Here is a 20,547-nt window from a genome sequence, read left to right on the forward strand (position 1 = left end):
TTTGTCTGACAATCAGAGAGTAAAACAGTCCCATTGACCAACCTTACAGACCATGCAATGGTGACACACACCTTTAATCCCATAGCCATACTAGTTTGCCATAGAAACTGATGGTCATGGTACATGCCTTTAATCCCAGCCCTAGAGAGGAATATAAGATGGGAGAAGGCAGTACTCACACACAGTCTCATTCTGAGCCATTTCAGACTGAGGTAAAGGTAAGAACCAGTGGCTGGGCTGGCTATTTTGCTTTTCTGACCTTCAGGTTGAACCTCAATATATACGTATCTGGGTTTTTATTAATCATGCTACACAATTATACATAACCTACCCCTTCCATATATATATATATATATATATATATATATATATATATATCCTAATTCTCCTCCTATTCTCTGAATTGCATTACTTCTACAAATGTTAGACAGCTAAGGGTTTCTATTTATTTATTTTTCACCTCTATTTGCTAACCTCTAACAATCATCTTATTTGCTACATTTTTCTGCCTTACCTATTAAAATTACCCTCACAGTTACACTTTATGTCAGGAATTACCTCTTAAATTACATTCTATAAAATGTTTCTAGTTCCATTTCTCTGCTTATATATCAAAAGCTGAAACCATTACCCCCCCACACACACATACACACACACTTCAACCAAAGCACACTTCATTCTGTGTTGTCTATTAAGTCATTAAAACCACTTTTGATTATGTCAAAGAAGTTAATAAACCCTTAATTCCTCTTTCTATTGCATCTCTGCCCACCCAGGAAATGCTTCAATTCTATCAGCTCTCTTTTCTACCAGTGTACTAAATCAGACCTTAGAAGCCATGGGAAAATTTTTATAATAACTCCTCACTTCTACTCCATTCTGTTAAAAAAAAATATCAAGAAGCCATTAAGCTAGAATGGGTCTGGTACTTTATATCCCCATAAGAACAAAGCAAAGACCAATATAAACAATAGTATAAAACTAGGAACTGTACCAATCTGAATCTGTCACCTAGCCTCTATGTGGGATCTTCTTTGTCCTGATTCCATAACCACTTCATAAAATGTCTTTCTTCCCATAGACAGAATACTAGCTGCTTGCACTATGGTGCCCCTCTAATGCATGAATCAGAGGATGTTTATACAAACTCATTAAAATTTACATGTGTAAGGTTTTGTTTTCTCTAATTTGGTCATTTTATTCAGAAAACAGAATGACTTTTCTCAAATGCAAAGCTCTTCAATATTTCCCTGAGATTTTACAGTATTAAGTCCTGTCTCCCTGTCTTACATCTAACATTTTACTACTGTGTTATTGACATGCTCAAACATGTTCCCTAACCTCTGAAAACACTAAACCACTTTCTGCCACTCCAATTTGTCAAACTCTTTCAACACCTCTGTGTCTGCAAATGCCTCCTACTGTCTCAATTTCTCGGTACCAATGCCAACACTTCCATTTGTCCAGAATTTTCTTGCATTTAAAAAATCTTAAGTATAAACACTTATGCTTTCTTTTTATCTTCCATCTTATTTTTAACTAGTATTGAACAGTGTTAATAACTTTCAATTTCATACTTTATTCAGTATTCATAATATTTTCCACTATTTTTCTTTTCTTCTCCTAGCCTCTACTCTCCTATTTGTTTTTTTTCCATCTGGGACAAAGTCTTCCTCCATAGCCCAGTCTGGTCTGTACCTCACTATATAGCCCAGCGTGGATTCCAATCCCTTGGCCTTCCCAGTATTAGCACTGTAGGCATGAGCCATGACACCTTCCCAGTACAAGCATTGTTGGCATGAGCCACCACACCTAGCTTTTATACTTGATGGAGGAGGGTTATCTGTTTATTGTTACTTTCATTGGTTAATAAAGAGACTGCCTTGGCCTTTTTGATAGGTCAGCCCTTCGGTGGGTGAAGTAGACAGAACAGAATTGTGGGAGAAAGAAAGCAGAGGCAGTCAGTCGCCATGACTCTCCTCTCTGAGACAGACGCAGGATAGAATCTTTCCTGGTAAGCCACCACCTCGTGGTGCTACACAGATTACTAAATATGGGTTAAAGCAAGATGTGAGAATTAGCCAATAAGAGGCTACAGATAATGGGCCAGGCAGTGTTTAAATGAACACAGTTTCCATGTAATTATTTCAGGTAAAGCTAGCCAGGAGGCAGGCAGCGGGAAGCGGCCCGACGTTCCCTATTACTACATATACTCTTTATTTTATCTCTTGAATTTGCATTAATTTCTCTGTGGAATTTAGATCTGTGTATAGATATTCTAGATCCCAGCTCTATTTTGTATTTTTCTTTCCTCAATACTTCACAAAGTAAATGAACACTTCAGATTCCAAATATCTTTAGATAATTACAAAATGCTAACGAGAATATCATTGTTGAGTTATACAATAGCCAAAATCCTTCAATATCTAAGCAAGTAGAGTCATCCTTTTTCCAAGGAAAAGCCATTCACTCCATCCCCCTCCCCCCAAAATGCTGCCTGTACAAAAGCTGCCTGGCTTGAATATCAAACAAATCCCTCACTAGCTCTTGGATATGGGCTAAATAACCTACCAATCCATTTCTGTGATCTGTAAGATGTAGACAGAAATGGTACTTTCTCATGGAGCCATTGATAAAAGTGCTTGGAGCAGTAGCTGAAACACCATGACAGCTGTGGGATAATGTCCTTAAAATTAAAAATATTTGTCACCTGTCATGGTTTAATAAAGTGCTGATTGGTCAGTATCTAGGCAAGAAGTATAGGCTGGGCAACAAGACTAGGAGAATTATGGGAAGAGGAAAGGCAGAGAGTCAGTTACCAGCCAGACACAAAGGAAACAAGATGAGAATGCCTTACTGAGACACGGTACCAAACCATGTGACCAAACATAGACAAAGTTTATGGATTAATTTCAGTTGTAAGAGCTAGTTAATAATAAGCCTAAGCTAATAGGCCAAACAATTTATAATTAATACAAACCTCTGTGTGTGTGTGTGTGTGTGTTTTGGAGTGGGGGGAGAGCGGGGGACCAAATGGCTGTGGGAGCCCAGGCAGGACAGAAACTTCCATCTACAAATGGTGCCCAACATTCAGCAACTACATACACATAAAATCTGAGAGAGCCTGGGAGGGGGTTCTAGACACAAAAGGACAGAACCTCTGTCTACCAAACACAGCCTCTTGGTAGCAGCATTTTCTCAGGTGGACTTTGTTTGCAAGATGCAACCAGAGGTGCAGCTCCCTTAAGAGAGGCTTCTCTGCATTAGTGGGAAAAGCCTTGCAGCACTTTAAGAGGCTCTTCCACAAATCACTTAAATGGTGTTTATGAGGAGCCAGCTGCATAGTTCTTGGTAGTGACATGGAACTTGAAACTCCACAGAGTTGTGAAAATAAACGGTTCCAACCAGTACCTCAAGCATGAAGCTAGACTCTCAGAAAGCTAAGGAATAGGGTGGAGTCAGGCACCAAAGCTGCAGTTTTAATCCTAGCCATGCTGCTTAGAAGATTAAAGACATATGTGATCAGAAAAAGAGAGAGAGAAAAAGTAAAGACAGATTCAGATGAAAAAAAATGACTTCTAAATGTTTTGCAATATGTTTAAAATATATGTTAACTTGGGAGAGGAAATAAAAAGAATAGGAAAATTTCTAAAAAAAGAAAAAGAAAGAAAGAAAGAAAAGAAATAGAGTAGTTGGATGTGGTGGTTCATGCCTTTAATCCCAGCACTTGGGAGGTAGAGGCCAGTAGATCTCAGGGAGTTCAAGGTCAGCTTGATCTGCAGAGTGAGATCCAAGACAGCCAAAGATACACTGGTAAACCCTGTCTCAAAAATCAAAAATTAAAAGTAAAAACAAAAGAAATAGAGGAAAATAAAGCCAAGTAAAGATTAGAAAAATACACAGGGAATCTGGATACCATATGTTATTGTGTTGTCTTTGAATTGTTTGGCTGATGAGGAAGTAGCACAGCTGCTAAAAGACAATAGAAATACTATTGGATTAATTTGGTCAATATATTTTGGAAATGTCTTGAATTCAAAAATTAAGTCAAAGGATATATGTTACTTTAGAGAAGAGGTTTTGCTTTTGTTTTCACAGGAAATGAGAGGCTGTGGATTCATTCTGGGTTAAGAAAAATAAGGTTCTATCAAGGAAGAACCCCTGAAAAATCTCCAGTGGGAACAAATGGCCCAGATGATTCAACATTTCAGAGCACTGTTGCAGTTTCTTCTGAGTTCTGCATCCAGAATAGCTTTAAGGATGTTGACTGAGATGATCCAACCTCACACAATACTCCAGGCAGGACATGACCATAATCCTAAATTTTCTTTGGGCCTCCATAAGATTATCAGCATCCCCAACCAGCATGAAATAGCTTAAAAAACTATGCCCATATTCCCCCAAAATGGATTATGGCTGTTTGTCTCTGTTTAGAGTATTCATTACAAGTTGTTATGGATAATGGTCAGGAAAAAAGATAACAAAGGAGATTATATTCAGAGTTCTTTTTTTGAAAAAAAAGGGGGGGAAATGCTGTGGGATAATGCTCTTGTACACTGTAAAGATTTTTCACTCGTATTAGTTTAATAAAATGCTTATTGGCCAGTAGTCAGGCAGGAAGTACAGGTGGGTGACCAAACTAGGAGAATTCTGGGGAGAGGAAAGGCAGAGATGCAATCACAAGCCAGACCCAGAGGAAGTAAGATGAAAATGTTATACTGAGAAAAGGTGCCAAGCCATGTGACTAAACATAGATAAGAATTGTGGGTTAATTTAAATTATGAGAGCTAGTTAATAATAAGCCTGAGCTCTGATGCCAAACAGTTTAAAATTAATACAAGCCTCTGTGTGTTTATTTGGGCTATGAAACCAGGCAGTAAAGAAAATTCCATCTACATGTGATCATCCAAACAAGATACCTCCCCAAAATCTTGTAGCATTAAATAAAAAGACTTTGATTCAGAGTTTTTGAGACCACTAAATATACAATATTCTTTATCACAAAGTTAACAGAAAGAGAGGAATTTTGTAAGCAACCTGCTCAATATAATGTAAGCTCTGAAATTAATACATTAGCAAAAAAGATGATTGATACTAATTAGTCTAATGACAGGATTATGATAAAATCTGGGCAAAGTGCATATATCTTTAAGCATAAATATCAATAATCAGTAAGATAAGATAAGTGGCACAATAATAATGAAAAGTTTATCCTAATAGCAGGCAGAGTGGTAGAGATTATAGTGTTAATGTTGGCATAGCCCACAGAGAAGCATTACAAGAGAAAGTAAGAAGGCTTTGTCATATGACTTTGATGGAATATACTTAACATTTTGACAGTAGGAAAAGCTTCAGAAACTAATTCCAAAAGTACATGCTAGTCTGAGTGCATAAAATTCTAAGATGGAATCATTTTCAATCAATTTCTTATGCTATGTAGCTTCTGTAGTTATAAAAATGTTTCATTCTATGTGTATCATGTTTGTAGGGTTTGCCACTTCTTTCTTTTTTCTGTGACAGTTTTCTCATCAGAATCCCCTAACATGGATAACTATTTCTTGGGATATTTGAACATTATAAAACATACTAATATAAGTGTTTGTTTAAAAAAAAAGTAAAGCCAATACGTCATATCTATTTTCCCTTTTTATTCCGCTGAAAAGCATATTCTCTTTTGAATAGTATGTTCACCATATAAAATGGTGAGAATGTGTGAATTCTTCACATTTACAAGAGAGAATTTTGTAGAATTATAAATTAGTATTTCTAAAACTCTCTTGGTTAACACATGGATACCGGAGTGCATCTGTACTGTAGAACTAGAGCACAGAACAAAACTGTCACAGAATACTCAGAAAGTATAGAATGGAGAGAATGTGGACTATGGTAGGCAGTAAGAATTCTGTTTTCTTATGAGATACTTTTGCACAGATAGCTCACACAGCATTTCCAGATGCTCAACTAGCTTGTTACAGACTTATCTTTACTGATGTCATCACATGGTAAGGTTAGATGGCCATGGGGAACCATTTCTATTTGGATGTTTGCTATGGCTGGGATTGGGGTTTGTCCCTCGAGAGTCTATGTATTGAAGGTCTTACTCCTAATGTGACATTTGGAGGTGAAGGTTTTAAGAGTTGGTTCATAGTAGTGGTCTGCAAACCACTGCACTGCCCACAGAGGGGTCTGCAAATCACTGCACTGCCCACAGAAGGGGTCTTCAAACCACTGCACTGCCCACAGAGGGGTCTGCAAATCACTGCACTGCCCACAGAAGGGGTCTTCAAACCACTGCACTACCCACAGAGGGGGTCTGCAAACCACTGCACTGCCCACAGAGGGGTCTGCAAATCACTGCACTGCCACAGAAAGGACAGCATAGCTTTGTGCCGATCACTGCGAAGCCCAAACCTGCCCTCACCCAAGGTCTTGGCTTTTCATTTTCAGTGTAACCTTCCCTTCCACGTGTACTCCACCACTCACTAAGAGGTTGATGACAGAGTTCCCTTAGGTTCCAGAGTGAGTTAAATAGCCCCATTATTTCATGAGTAGCCTGTTTCAGGTGTTTTGCTATAATGGTAAAAATCTAATGCAGGGTACCTGTGGAGAAACTACTCAAAACATTCATGAAGAATTTATGCTTGCAAGACTTAATCCATTATTTCTCTGAGATAAATTCTGAGACAAGCAACTAGTGAATCACATGACCATTTCATGATTAGTTTAAAAGAAACTAGCAAAATCCTTCACAGAGTATTCTCTATATACTTGTCAGAATTTGGCAACAGTATTTCCTATTTTTTTTTTATTTTAGCCATAACTTGTACTTAAACAAAAACAAAAACAAACAAACAAAAAAGAATCTGCTATTTAACTTGTATCTCCCTAATGGATGACGATTTTGGTCATTGTTTAGTAGCTGTGCTTTTGCTGCTCAGCTTTAAAGTTTGCATTTGCTCCATAGATACAAAGCCTGGATCAAACATTTCTTTCAGTGTGGTGAAGTATTTATCTGTTAAGCCCCTCTTTTAGTTGTTGAACTTCTAACCTCCAGTACTTAAGAATGTAAAGAAACAATTGAATAAATTCTATGACTTGAAGCAATCCTCAAAACATGTGTTAATGGCACTGGGATATTGGACCACTGAGAGGGATTATTTCAAGAAGTCTCTGCCCTCTTTAATAGCTTTAAACTTTCATCTGTATGGAATAAATGAATTAATGGTATCTCAGTGGGATGACTTTGCCACCAAACAGAGCTCTCTAGGACATGTTTACTCTCTTGTGATGATATTTTCTTTAGCACAAGGAGGGCATCACCACACTGACTTAAACTTCATCAAACCTGCAAGCTATATGCCTTTGACATTGTTTTTCTGAGACTTTCAGTAGTTTATAATCTTGGGAAGCTTGCTCACCAGAATCACAGTGATAGATGGTAGAACATTTAGAAGGTGTGGCCTCATGGTGGTGATCAGGAGACTCCTGTGATTAGCCTCAGAAGGAATTCTTGTGGAACACTCCTTAGTTCCTGTTATTAAAGAAGAAGCAAGCCTGGCCGCTGAATCTCCATGCCTTCTCTCACTGTAATTCCTATGCTTTCTTCTCCCATAGCAGCTCACCTGACCCCACTGCAGCTGAACCAAGGGCAGCACCCGCTTTTTAAACATACAGTTTTAAGCTGATTGCTGATCGAAAAGTGGAGAATGGGTCATTGTAACGTCTCATATGGAATATGAAAAGGTATTGGAGAAAGGAACTAGACCACCATCTTCATACATTGACTAAAAATTCATCTGGAGTGTAGCCTTCCTGAGGGCTTTATGGAATACAGACTTTAAGAGAAAGGAGCTAAGGCATCTGTCTAAACAATGATGCAAGCAAAGACACATTCACACCATGATCTTGCTGCAAGAAGGGAAAATGACTTCAAGATAGTATTTCATCAAAAGAAAGAGAAAATATAGAAATGGGAAAATCTCTACCTCATCCTGTATTTGAGAAAGAACTGTTTCAGAAGAAATAAAAATCTGGTCAAGAAATCAACTCTTAATCTTAAATCCAGAGCTCTAGGAGGCAGAATGATTTTGGGACTCCTTGAAATGCCTGACTGTTCAGAGTACCATAAGATCCTTCTCAAATTCCAATACAGAGATCCAGGCTACGGAAACCATGGCTCAAGTACATGTGACTCCATCTTCTTCACTGGACATAAGCTGTATACATAGGAAATTGTTGTGGAACAATCTTTTTGTACACTGTGAAGATGTGACTGGTTTACCAAGGTATCTTATGGTGTAATAAAGAGCTGACGGGTCAATAGCTCTGCAGGAAGAGGCTAGGTGGAACTTCCAGGTAGAAAGAGAAGAGATGAATATAAGTGCAGGAAAGAAGCTAGAGGACACAGAGAAGAAACAGAAGGTGCAAGATGGAAGAGAGATAAAAAGCCATGATGCAAAATGTAGATTAATATAAATGGGTTAATTTAAGTTATAAGAACTAGTGGGACAAGTCTAAGCTATGGGTGGAGCTTTTGGAATTAATAAGTCTCCATGTGGCTTTTGGTGAGCGATACCCCAAAGAAAATTCTGACTACATATGGCACCCAAAGTGGGGCTCAAATATACAAACACAGAGTCTCAGAAAGCTAAGAAAAGTTTTGGGCAAGGCACCAGATGTGGCAGTTTAGTCCTGCTGTCTCTCAGGCAGGCCAGTCCTCAGCAAACAGAGGTGTGGGTATCAGCAGCTGCTTGCAGGTTGTAGCCAGAAGCCAGCACCATGTGCTAGCTCCATTTGCTAAGCTGGGCCATGAAACAGCTGACATGGCAGTTTAAGATTTGTCTCACATGGTCAGAGAAGGCTGCATTTGCTCAGTAAAGACAGATTCAAACAGGAAAAAAAATCTGAACAGGTTGTAACGTGTTTAAAACGTATTTATGTAGGCTTAAAAATGAATAGGAAATGGGTATAGACAGTCATAGAAAATTTGTTTATAAATAATAAAATAAACATCAAATAAAATTATATTAAAAGAATAAGCCACATAAAGATGGAAAATACGCAGAGTCTGGATCCTTTATGGCTTTATGTTGACTCTGAATGTTTTGAATGCTGATGAGGGAACAACAGCTGCCGAGGGACATGGGATTGTAAGAGGAACTGCTGGATGAGACAAGCCTAGATACCTTAGGAATGCCTTGACTTTAACACAGAATTCAAAAACTGCATTGTGTGGAGGAAGAGGTTAGTCTTTTGTTTCCAAGGGAAATGAAAGGCTATGAATTTGTTTAAGGATAAAGAGGAAAGGAACAGGTTTCATTGGGAAGCACCTCCTAAAAAATTCTTGACTACAGATATAAAGAAATAAATCTAGAAAAATGGGTCACCAGGTAATTCATCTCTCAGAGTGCCTCTATAGGAGTCTCCCCAGTGTTCTCACTCCAAACAGCTTCAAGGCTGATGGCTGACATGATGCAGCCTCGCAGACTGTTCTAGCCAGGACTGCAGACAAGCTGTTTTCCCATTGCACAGAGACAGGACAACAAATGTCTCAGCTAGCTCTCCCAGGACTTTACCATTGTCCTAACTTTCTCAGGGTCCCACAAAGTTTTCATTGCAATCAGACAACAGGAAACAGTCTAGAAAACACAATGTGCACATTTCCAAGAGGTGGGGTGGTTGGTTTTTGGCCATTGGGTAGACTTAAGATGTTGGAGGCAGTGGCTTTGTTCTCAACTGGATTCTGAGTACTCTGTGTGCATGAATGGATTAGCTGGTAACAGAAGGAGCAGCTTTGTTACAAAAACAAATTCTCTCTGCCCCTTCAGACACTGTGATGCACTCTTTCATATAAGCCTTTAAGGATTGGTTTCATTTTTATTGTTTGTCTGTTTTGATTGACTATAATTTTATTATGGTTTGGGTTTTCTAACATCTTAAGATCTGCTTATCTTGCTAACAAGTTGTAACATATTCCACTAAAGTGATCATTTCTGTGAAGTGGGAACTCTGTGCCTCCTTTCCTATTCTCTAAGCCTCTGTTTATTTTAGTTGCTCTTGTACTGAATATGGCCAGGATGATGTTAAAAATAAAAATGAACTTTCTTAGATTCCAATATAAAATAAAGTCAGATCAACCTGGGAAACCTAATAAATTCTCATCTCTAAAACATCAAAAGAATGAAAGAAACATGCAAACAAGCAAATAATTAACAAAGGATAATGAAGTTATTATTGGATAACTGCATGGATATACTTTTATACTTTTGATATTTATACTGAGAATCAGAACAATGGATTTTAAAAACTTGAATTATCATTCCTCTGCTCATCCTCTGTGACAAGTATCAGCTGCCTTCAAGATCTATCATATCTCCCTTCTGATGTGTAGAATGTAGACTTCTGTTAAACAAGGAAATGTGTGCACTTAAAAACATTACTCCTTCTACACCATCTGATCGGGCCAGTCACCAGGGTCCTTTACAGCTGCACAAGTCAATTAGGAAGACCATATAAGGTGCTATCTCCCTAACACCAAGCTATAGATAGATAACATGTTAGATTTATCAGACCTGAACTTCTGCATATCACCACCCCCTCAGTCTCACTTAGCACACAGTGAACATGAAGAAACTCACTGCACTTCACAGTAAATAGACAATAACCACAGATGGCAGAGTGGAAGCTAGGGTAGATGCTTTATCACTCACTCCATGAATCTGTGAATAATTGATTTCTTATTACTTGAAAACAAAATACAATCCCAGGTGATACCATTGAATCCTTAGCCAAATCATATCTCTATTTACAAAAACTAAACAGGCAGAAGTAGAAGATAGATAGATAGATAGATAGATAGATAGATAGATAGATAGATAGGTAGATAGGAGATAGATAGACAGGTAATAGAAAAATAAATAGGTAGGTAGGTAGATAGATAGATGATAGATAAATAGAATATGGAGATGACAGAAACTTAAATGATGATGTTGCAGATAGATAGATGATGGACAGATAAATAAATGAGAGTTAGAGCAAGAGAGACAGAGACAGAGAGAGAGAGATGGATGATAGGTAAATAGATGATAGCTATCTATGTGACAGATAGATGATAGATTGATAAATACAGATGATGATAGATCAAATACACACAGAGACAGCTAGATGATACAGAGATAAATATAGACAGATGATAGATGATAGAAAGATGACAGATAGATGATAACATATAAAGATAAATTATAAGCATATTCCTCCATAACCTGCAACTAATCACTTCAGATTTCTATAAGCTCTTCGAACCCACATGATAAAGGGCCCATTCTTTTCGTTCGAGGTGAAATACTTTACCAAAAGAAAACAAGTTTAGAATTCACTTTAGGTCACAATCAAAGACAAGTAAGAACGACCTATTTTATTAAGTTAAGGGCAAAACCTTGAACTACTACAGGATTATTTCTATTGAAAAAGCATATGCTCCTTTCTCTCCACACTCATGCTCTCCTCCTTTACAAAACGGTAACTCTTGAGAGTGTATGGGTGTATGGCTAATGGTCACTTTTTCTAATATTTGTATTACTTTTTATTCATTATGTAAGAGCAATGTTATATTTCAAAATACATATTTCAAACAATACTCCACAAATATCTCCATAAACTCACATGTATTCCTTCATGAGTGTATTCTGCTAAGTCTTTCCATGATCGGTTAGTGACTAAAGAACCCTGTCTACAGCAGCTCTGTCCACTCAAAAGGCCAAGTCTATGCTATTGTGCAGCAAATCTCCCAGTTCATCCACAACGCTTCTGAGCCCGGAGCTCAGGGCTGGCTCCATGTGTGCAGTCTTCAGCATAGACTTTCTACAAAACAAGCTACTATTGAGTTTGTTCTTTGACCATTTCATACATTCTGATTATTATTACATCCATCTTCCTCCATCCTCTATTAGCCCCCTCTTCCCAATGAGAACTACACATATTCTGAACTTTGTGCTGCTTGCTTTGTTTTTCATTGCATTGCATACAACAGAGTCATCTGTGTGATCAGGGGTTAGAACTCTTACCTGGAGTCTTGTGGCCTTTTAGTGCAGAAGTGAAGGCAAGGAGTTCCCTTCCCTGGACTCTAGCAGTAACCAGTGATTCAGAAGCAAGGGGAGGTCCTAGGAATCTCTCCCTAAAACATTATTGACTCCAAAATGCTTTTATCAATTACTCACATTTCTGAAAATTTTAATCTTTTTACTGTTCAGTCAAAATGTTTTCCTCCCTGGGTCTTATTTACTGCAAATAAAACTTTCCCTTGACTTCTAGCAGAGGGCCATCAGAGGGGTGAGTTTGCTTCTGGCCCGGCAAAGGAGGAGCTCGGGCTTTCCACAACCCCATAGACTCCCAGGTCACCCTGCAGTGCTGGCTCCACCCTGCTAAGCTCTCCCGCCTGCCATCCCAGCTTCCATCCAGGTACAAATTCCTATATTTCTCCCTTCCCCCTGGGGCCATAAAATTTCCCCAGCTCAGCTGCCTTGCACCCTGGGCCTTCGCTGTAGGCGCATCCCGGAAAGAGGGAGTGCCTGTGCTTCAATATCCTGCTTGAGGAAAGGTGGGCATTCTGTCAGTGAAGTCCCTGCCCAACAAGGGAACCTGACCCGGTACCAGAAGTTTCAATAGAGAGCATTTGAACGAAGAGATGGGCAGACGCCAAGGCAAGACCTCAACCAACAATCTGAAAAACAACATGAAAACACCAGATCCCAACGACCCAACAATAGAAGGACTTGAACACCTTAACCCAGAAGAAGTGGAAAAAAGTGCCATTATGAAAGCAATAGAGTCCCTTAAACAGGATATAAATAACTCCCTTAAAGAATTGGATGAAAAGTATAACAAAAAGTTTGAAGAAATGAGTATAGAAATGGATGAGAAATATAACAAAAAGTTTGAAGAAATAAGTAAATCCATGAATGATACCCTGAGAAACCAAGAAAAAACAATCAAACAGGTAAAGGAAACAGTTCAAGAATGGAAAACTGAAATGGAGGCAATAAAGAAAACACAAACCGAGAACCGGCTGGATATGGAAAACCTAGGTAAACGAACGGAGACTACAGAATCAAGCATAACCAATAGAATACAAGAGATAGAAGAACAAATCTCAGATTCTGAAGATACCATAGAGAAAATAAATGCTCTGGTCAAAGAAAACGGCAAATCCAACAAATTCTCTTCACAAAATATTCAGGAAATCTGGGACACAATAAAAAAACCAAATCTAAGAATAATAGGAATTGAAGAAGGAGAAGAACTGCAGATCAAAGGCCCAGAAAATATATTCAACAAAATTATAGAAGAAAACTTTCCCAATTTAAGAATGATATTCCTATGAAGGTTCAAGAAGCATACAGAACACCAAATAGACTGGATCAAAAAAAAACCATCCCCTCGCCATATAATAATCAAAACACAAAACATGCAGATTAAAGAAAGAATATTAAGAGCTACAAAGGGAAAAGGTCAAGTGACTTATAAAGGTAAACCTATCAGGCTTATACCAGACTTCTCTATGGAAACCATGAAAGCCAGAAGATCCTGGATAGAGGTACTGCAGAAACAAAGAGACCATGGATGCAAACCCAGACTACTATACCCAGCCAAGCTATCATTCACTATCAACAGAGAAAACAAAATATTCCAGGATAAAAATAAATTTAAGCAATTCATAGCCACAAATCCAGCCTTACAGAAAGTAATAGAAGGAAAATCACAACCCAAGGAATCCAACATTGCCATCACTGCCTACAATAACCCAGACATCTAGCGACCCTTCACAACCACAACTCAAAGAAGAGAAACACACAAACTCTACTACACACAAACACAAAAAAATAATAACCGGAATCAACAACAACTGGTCATTAATATCACTTAATATTAATGGACTCAACGCACCTATAAAAAGGCACAGACTAAGAGATTGGATACGAAAACAGGATCCGACATTCTGCTGTTTACAAGAAACACACCTCAACCACAGAGATAGACATCTACTCAGAGTAAAGGGTTGGGAAAAGGTTTTCCCAGCAAACGGACCTAAGAAACAAGCGGGTGTGGCCATTCTAATATCTAACAAAATTGACTTCAAACTAAAATCAATCAGAAGAGATGAAGATGGACATTTTATACTCATAACAGGAACAATTCATCAGGAGGAAGTCTCAATCCTGAATATCTATGCCCCTAATATGAAAGCACCCACTTATGTAAAAGTAAAACTTTTAGAATTCAAGGCAGTCATCAAACCACACACACTAATAGTAGGAGACTTCAACACACCTCTCTCACCAATGGACAGGTCAATCAAACAGAAAATCAACAGAGAAATAAGAGAATTACTAGAGGTAATGAATCAAATGGACTTAACAGATATCTATAGAACACTCCACCCCAAAAGGAAAGAATATACCTTCTTCTCTGCAGCTCATGGAACTTTCTCGAAAATTGACCACATACTCGGTAACAAAGCAAACCTCCACAGATACAAAAAAGTATTAGTAACCACCTGTGTCTTGTCGGATCACCACGGAATAAAGTTAGAATTCAATAACAATTCGAACACCAGAAAGCCTACAAACGCGTGGAAGTTGAACAGTCAACTACTGAAGCATCCATGGGTCAAGGAAGAAATAAAGAAAGAAATTAAAGTCTTCCTTGAATTTAATGAAAATAAAGACACAACATACTCAAACCTATGGGACACAATGAAAGCAGTGCTAAGAGGAAAGTTCATAGCACTAAGTGCCCAATTAAAGAAAACGGAGAAAGCACATATTGGAGACTTAACAGCACACCAGAAAGCTCTGGAAAAAAAAAGAAGCAGACTCTCCCAGGAGGAGCAGAAGATTGGAAATAATCAAACTGAGGGCTGAAATCAACAAAATAGAAACACAGAAAACAATTCAAAGAATCAACGAAACAAAAAGTTGGTTCTTGGAGAAAATCAACAAGATTGACAAACTCCTAGCCAAACTAATCAAACGGCAGAGAGAGAACACTCAAATTAATAAGATCAGAAATGAAAAGGGGGACATAACAACAGACACAGAGGAAATTCAGAGAATCATTAGATCTTACTACGAAAGTTTATATGCCACAAAGCTGGAAAATGTACAAGAAATGGATTGGTTTTTAGATAAATACCATTTACCAAAGTTAAATCAAGAGCAGGTGAACAATCTAAATAGACCTGTTAGTCGTGAAGAATTAGAAGCTGTTATCAAAAAAACTCCCTACCAAAAAAAGCCCAGGGCCAGAAGGTTTCAATGCAGAATTCTACCAGAAATTCCAGGAAGAGCTAATACCTATACTCCTTAATGTATTCCACAATATAGAAACAGAAGAATCATTCCCAAACTCCTTTTATGAAGCTACAGTTACCCTGATACCAAAACCACATAAAGACACAACCAAGAAAGAGAATTACAGGCCAATCTCACTCATGAACATTGACGCAAAAATTCTCAACAAAATCCTGGCAAACCGATTCCAAGAACACATTAGAAAAATTATCCATTATGATCAAGTAGGCTTCATTCCAGAGATGCAGGGCTGGTTCAACATAGGCAAATCCATCAATGTAATCCATCATATAAATAAACTGAAAGAAAAAAACCATATGATCATCTCATTAGATGCTGAAAAAGCATTTGACAAAATCCACCATCCCTTTATGATAAAGGTGTTGGAGAGATTGGGGATACAAGGATCATACCTAAATATAATAAAAGCTATTTACAGCAAGCCGACAGCTAACATCAAACTGAATGGAGAGAAACTCAAAGCCTTCCCACTAAAATCAGGAACACGACAAGGCTGTTCACTCTCCCCATACCTCTTCAATATAGTGCTAGAAGTTCTAGCAATAGCAATACGACAACATAAGGGGATCAAGGGGATTCGAATTGGAAAGGAAGAAGTGAAACTCTCATTATTTGCAGACGATATGATAGTATACATGAGCGACCCCAAAAACTCTACCAAAGAACTCCTACAGCTGATAAACACCTTTAGTAACGTGGCAGGATACAAGATCAACTCCAAAAAATCAGTTGCCCTCCTATACACAAAGGATAAAGAAGCAGGGAGGGAAATCAGAGAAACTTCACCTTTCACGATAGCCACAAACAGCATAAAATATCTTGGGATAACTCTGACCAAGGAAGTGAAAGACCTATTTGACAAGAACTTTAAGTCTTTGAAGAAAGAAATTGAGGAGGATACCAGAAAATGGAAAGATCTCCCTTGTTCTTGGATTGGGAGGATCAACATAGTAAAAATGGCAATTCTACAAAGAGCAATCTATAGATTCAATGCAATCCCCATCAAAATTCCATCAAACTTCTTCACAGACCTTGAGAGAATAATAATTAATTTTGTATAGAAAAACAAAAAACCCAGGATAGCAAAAACAATCTTATATAATAAAGTAATGTCTGGAGGTATAACCATCCCTGACTTCAAACTCTATTACACAGCTACAGTATTGAAAACAGCTTGGTACTGGCATAAGAACAGAGAAGCCATCCTATGGAATCAAATAGAAGACCCAGATATTAACCCACAAACCTATGAACACTTGATTTTCGACAAGGGGGCTAAAGGTATGCAATGGAAGAAGGAAAGCATCTTTAACAAATGGTGCTGGCATAACTGGATGTCAATCTGTAGAAGAATGAAAGTAGATCCATATCTATCACCATGCACAAAAATCAAGTCCAAATGGATTAAAGACCTCAACATTAATCTGACCACTTTGAACCAGATAGAAGAGAAAGTGGGAAGTAGCCTACAAGACATAGACACAGGAGACCACTTCCTAGGTAGAACCCCAGTAGCACAGACAATAAGAGAATCAATGAATAAATGGGACCTCCCGAAACTGAGAAGCTTCTGTAAAGCAAAGGACACCGTCAGTAAGACAAAAAGGCTACCTTCTGACTGGGAGAAGATCTTCACCAACCCCTCATCAGATAAAGGCCTGATCTCCAAAATATACAAAGAACTCAAGAAACTAGACACTAAAACTCTAATTTACCCAATTAAAAAATGGGGTGCTGATCTGAACAGAGAATTCTCAACAGAAGAACTTTGAATGGCCAAAAAACACTTAAGGTCATGCTCAACATCCTTAGTGATCAGGGAAATGCAAATCAAAACAACTATGAGATACCATTTTACACCGGTCAGATTAGCTAAAGTCAAAAACACCAATGATAGCCTATGCTGGAAAGGATGTGGAGAGAGGGGAACTCTCATCCATTGTTGGTGGGAATACAAACTTGTGCAGCCACTGTGGAAATCAGTGTGGCGGTTTCTCAGGAAACTGGGAGTCAACCTCCCTCAAGACCCAGCAATTCCACTGTTGGGAATATACCCAAGAGATGTCCTATCATACCACAAAAGCATTTGTTCAACTATGTTCATAGCAGCACTATTTGTAATAGCCAGAACCTGGAAACAACCTAGGTGCCCCTCAATAGAAGAATGGTTAAAAAAGGTGTGGAACATATATACATTAGAGTTTTACTCAGTGGTAAAAAACAATGACATCTTGAATTTCGCATGCAAATGGATGGACATAGAAAACGCTAAACTGAGTGAGGTAAGCCAGACACAAAAAGAGGAATATGGTATGTATTCACTCATAAGTGGATTTTAGCCATAATTAAAGGTCTTTGAGCCTATTATTCATGATCCTAGAGAAACTAAATAAGAAGGTGAACTTGAAGAAAATCATGTAGTTATCCTCCTGGAGATTGGAAATAGACAAGAGTCCCAGGTAACCTCGGGTGCATGGGGGGGGGGAGGGTTGTTGGAAGGGTAGAGGGTTAGAGAGAAGGGAGTAGGGGAGGAATGGGGAAAGCTCGGGGGACTAGGATGGGGGGGAGGTAGGAAGGATGGATATGGAATCAGGGAAGAATATATCTCAACTAAGGGAGTCATTTTAGGGTTTACAAGAGACTTGATTATAAATGGGATCCCAGGTCCAAGGAGAGATCCCCAGATTGTTCTCTGGACAGAGAAGAGGGTGCCTGAACCGGCCTTGGCCTATAACCATACTGATGAATATTTTGCTTATCACCATAGAATCTTCATCTGGCGATGGATGGAGATAGAGACAGAGACCCACATTGGAACACTGGACTTAACTCCCTAGGTCCAAACGAGAAGCAGAAGGAAAGAGAACTTGAGCAAAGAAGGCAAGTCCAGAGGGAACCTTCATCTAGCGATGGATGGCGATACAGACAGAGACCCACATTGGAGCACCGGACTGAGCCCTCAAGGTCCAAATGAGGAGCAGAAGGAAGAAGAACATGAAAAAGGAAATCAGGACCGCGAGTGGTGCGATCACCCACTGATACAAGGGGACTGATCTAATGAGAGTTCACCAAGGCCAGTTGGACTGGGACTGAACGAGCACGTGATCCAACCAGATTCTCTGAATGTGGCCGGATTCTCTGAATGTGGCTGGCCCGGAGTCTTTCTGAAAAGCCATTGACAATGACACTGGGACTTGTTTCCTCTGCATATACTGGATTTTTGGGATCCAGTCTGTTTGGATACTCACCTTCCTGGACCTGGAGGCAGCAGGGAGGAACTTGAACTTCCCACAGGGCAGGAAGACCTGACTGCTCTTAGGGATGGAGAGGGAGGAGGAGGGGGAGTTGGGGGAGTAGGAGGGTGTTGGGAGGAGGGGTGGAAATGGAAACTTTTATAATTTAATAAACTTTGAAAAAAACTTTCCCTTTGCTCTGTGTAGATGTCTGCAACCACATTCTAGAGTGGTTATAGTGGCAGTCATACTTCCCACTGTCCTTTTACTCCTGGCTCTTGCAGGCTGTGAGATTCTCAGTCTGGAGTGGTTCTTTCGCACCCTCCTGCCTTTCAAAACACTACCTTAGTGTTCTTCTTGGGCCAATTAGAAACTTTTTAAGTTTTCTTTTTAAAACCTATTTTTCTTTAACCACCACAATGGTAATTGCTGTGTCTTTGCTTTCTTCTCACCTCCCAAGATCAATTGCCTTTTATCCTCACTGGTTCCAGTGCTTCCTACACGCAAAGTGAGAATATGCTTCAAGGGCTTCTCATTAGCTCAGTCTTTATTGATCCCTCCATGGTCCTGAGAATGTTTGGCCTCAACTATGACTTCAAGCAGATAACTTGGTTCACAGCACAAGCCCAGAACATTTCCTCTGAATTTTAGCTCTTCATTTTCAGGCATATTTGATCTTTCCCCCATCAAAATACAAAAAAAAAAAAGCAAAATGGAACAAGGTCAATTTCATATTTCTACTGCAAGTTTACATGTAGGCATTTTACTTGATGCCAGTCACTAAGGTTCAAAGTATTAGAAACTTTCAACTTTGATTCCTTCCTTCTCCTCCTACATTCTATGTGTTAAGTATAGACCATAAAATGTTGTCACTGTTCTTGTGATAGGACGCTGGTTGGAGGACCCTGGAAAGGAGACAGACTCGAATCCACAGCTTTGTGCTGCCCTCTCTGGCAATGGCTTGGCTTTTATGCTCAGAGTGCCCATCTCCTGTACAAGGGAGCAGCCCTCCCATGAAAAGGAGATGCTTCTCGGCAAGGCCTTTTTATTCATTGAAGCTGAGGAGCCTAACTTTCCACACTTTCATTTTGCTAGTTCCTTCTTTTCCCTTCCCTCCCTTCCACCTCCAGCAAATACTTTCCTTTAAAAACTACTTTTAAAAATGTTTTTATTTAAAAAATATTTTTTAATAAATTTTTTTAATGAACTTTGGCAAGGCCATCTATGTATAGAGCACACAGTATGAGAGAATGGCTGTGTTTGCAGCCAGGTTAACTGCGGTAGCTTACGTACTAAAAAAGGTGAGGCTCTCCACTCTGATCCTTGGTTATCTCTTCTGTCTCCCTCCCCAGACTTTCCGTTACTTCCTTAAAGGAACCTCAGCCAGCTATTTTGACTGTCCTCGAAGAGATGACACACACTGCCACCACTGGGCAGAACCTAACTGATTCCTGGCCTCAAGAGTGCAGGTTAAGACATGAGGCTCAAAACCTACCTCACTTTTATTTTTTTTAATTATTACAAAATAATTACCAAACCCCAAATGTATTCAGCTAATGTTGTGAAGCCTCGTTCTTCCTCATAATATTTAAGGGCTATAGGCAGTTCCAGCACAGACTTGTAGCTTTGCACTCAGCCTCCTCAGGGTAGGTGCACACATGTCCTCCCGGCTCCATCACTGTTCGCATCCATTCCTTATTCCACCTCAGATTCCATCTGGAAGTGTAGCCATGTAACGCACAATCACTTCTGGTCAGTGACAGAGCGCATGTGCAGTGATCGTCGTATGAAGTCACATCACCTGTGGTGCCGTCACAACTGTCTTCATCTGTTTGATGGTGCTGGAATCACTTAGTCATCCCTGAGAACGCAGTCTGCTGCTGTGTCTGTCACATCTGAAAACACTTCCCTGCAAATCCATGCAGACTCTGTCCTGTGTGTAATTA

At 39.1% G+C, this 20,547-nt stretch overlaps 1 protein-coding gene across 4 annotated transcripts in view; it reads right to left on the minus strand.

The window, feature by feature from the left end:
* Positions 1-20,547, minus strand: part of Lrriq3 (leucine rich repeats and IQ motif containing 3) — a 93,584-nt gene that overhangs the window by 63,949 nt on the left and 9,088 nt on the right. The window lies entirely within an intron of this gene.

Source organism: Myodes glareolus, chromosome 17 (genome assembly GCF_982192425.1).
Source record: "Myodes glareolus chromosome 17, mMyoGla1.1, whole genome shotgun sequence".
Taxonomy (NCBI): Eukaryota; Metazoa; Chordata; class Mammalia; order Rodentia; family Cricetidae; genus Myodes; species Myodes glareolus.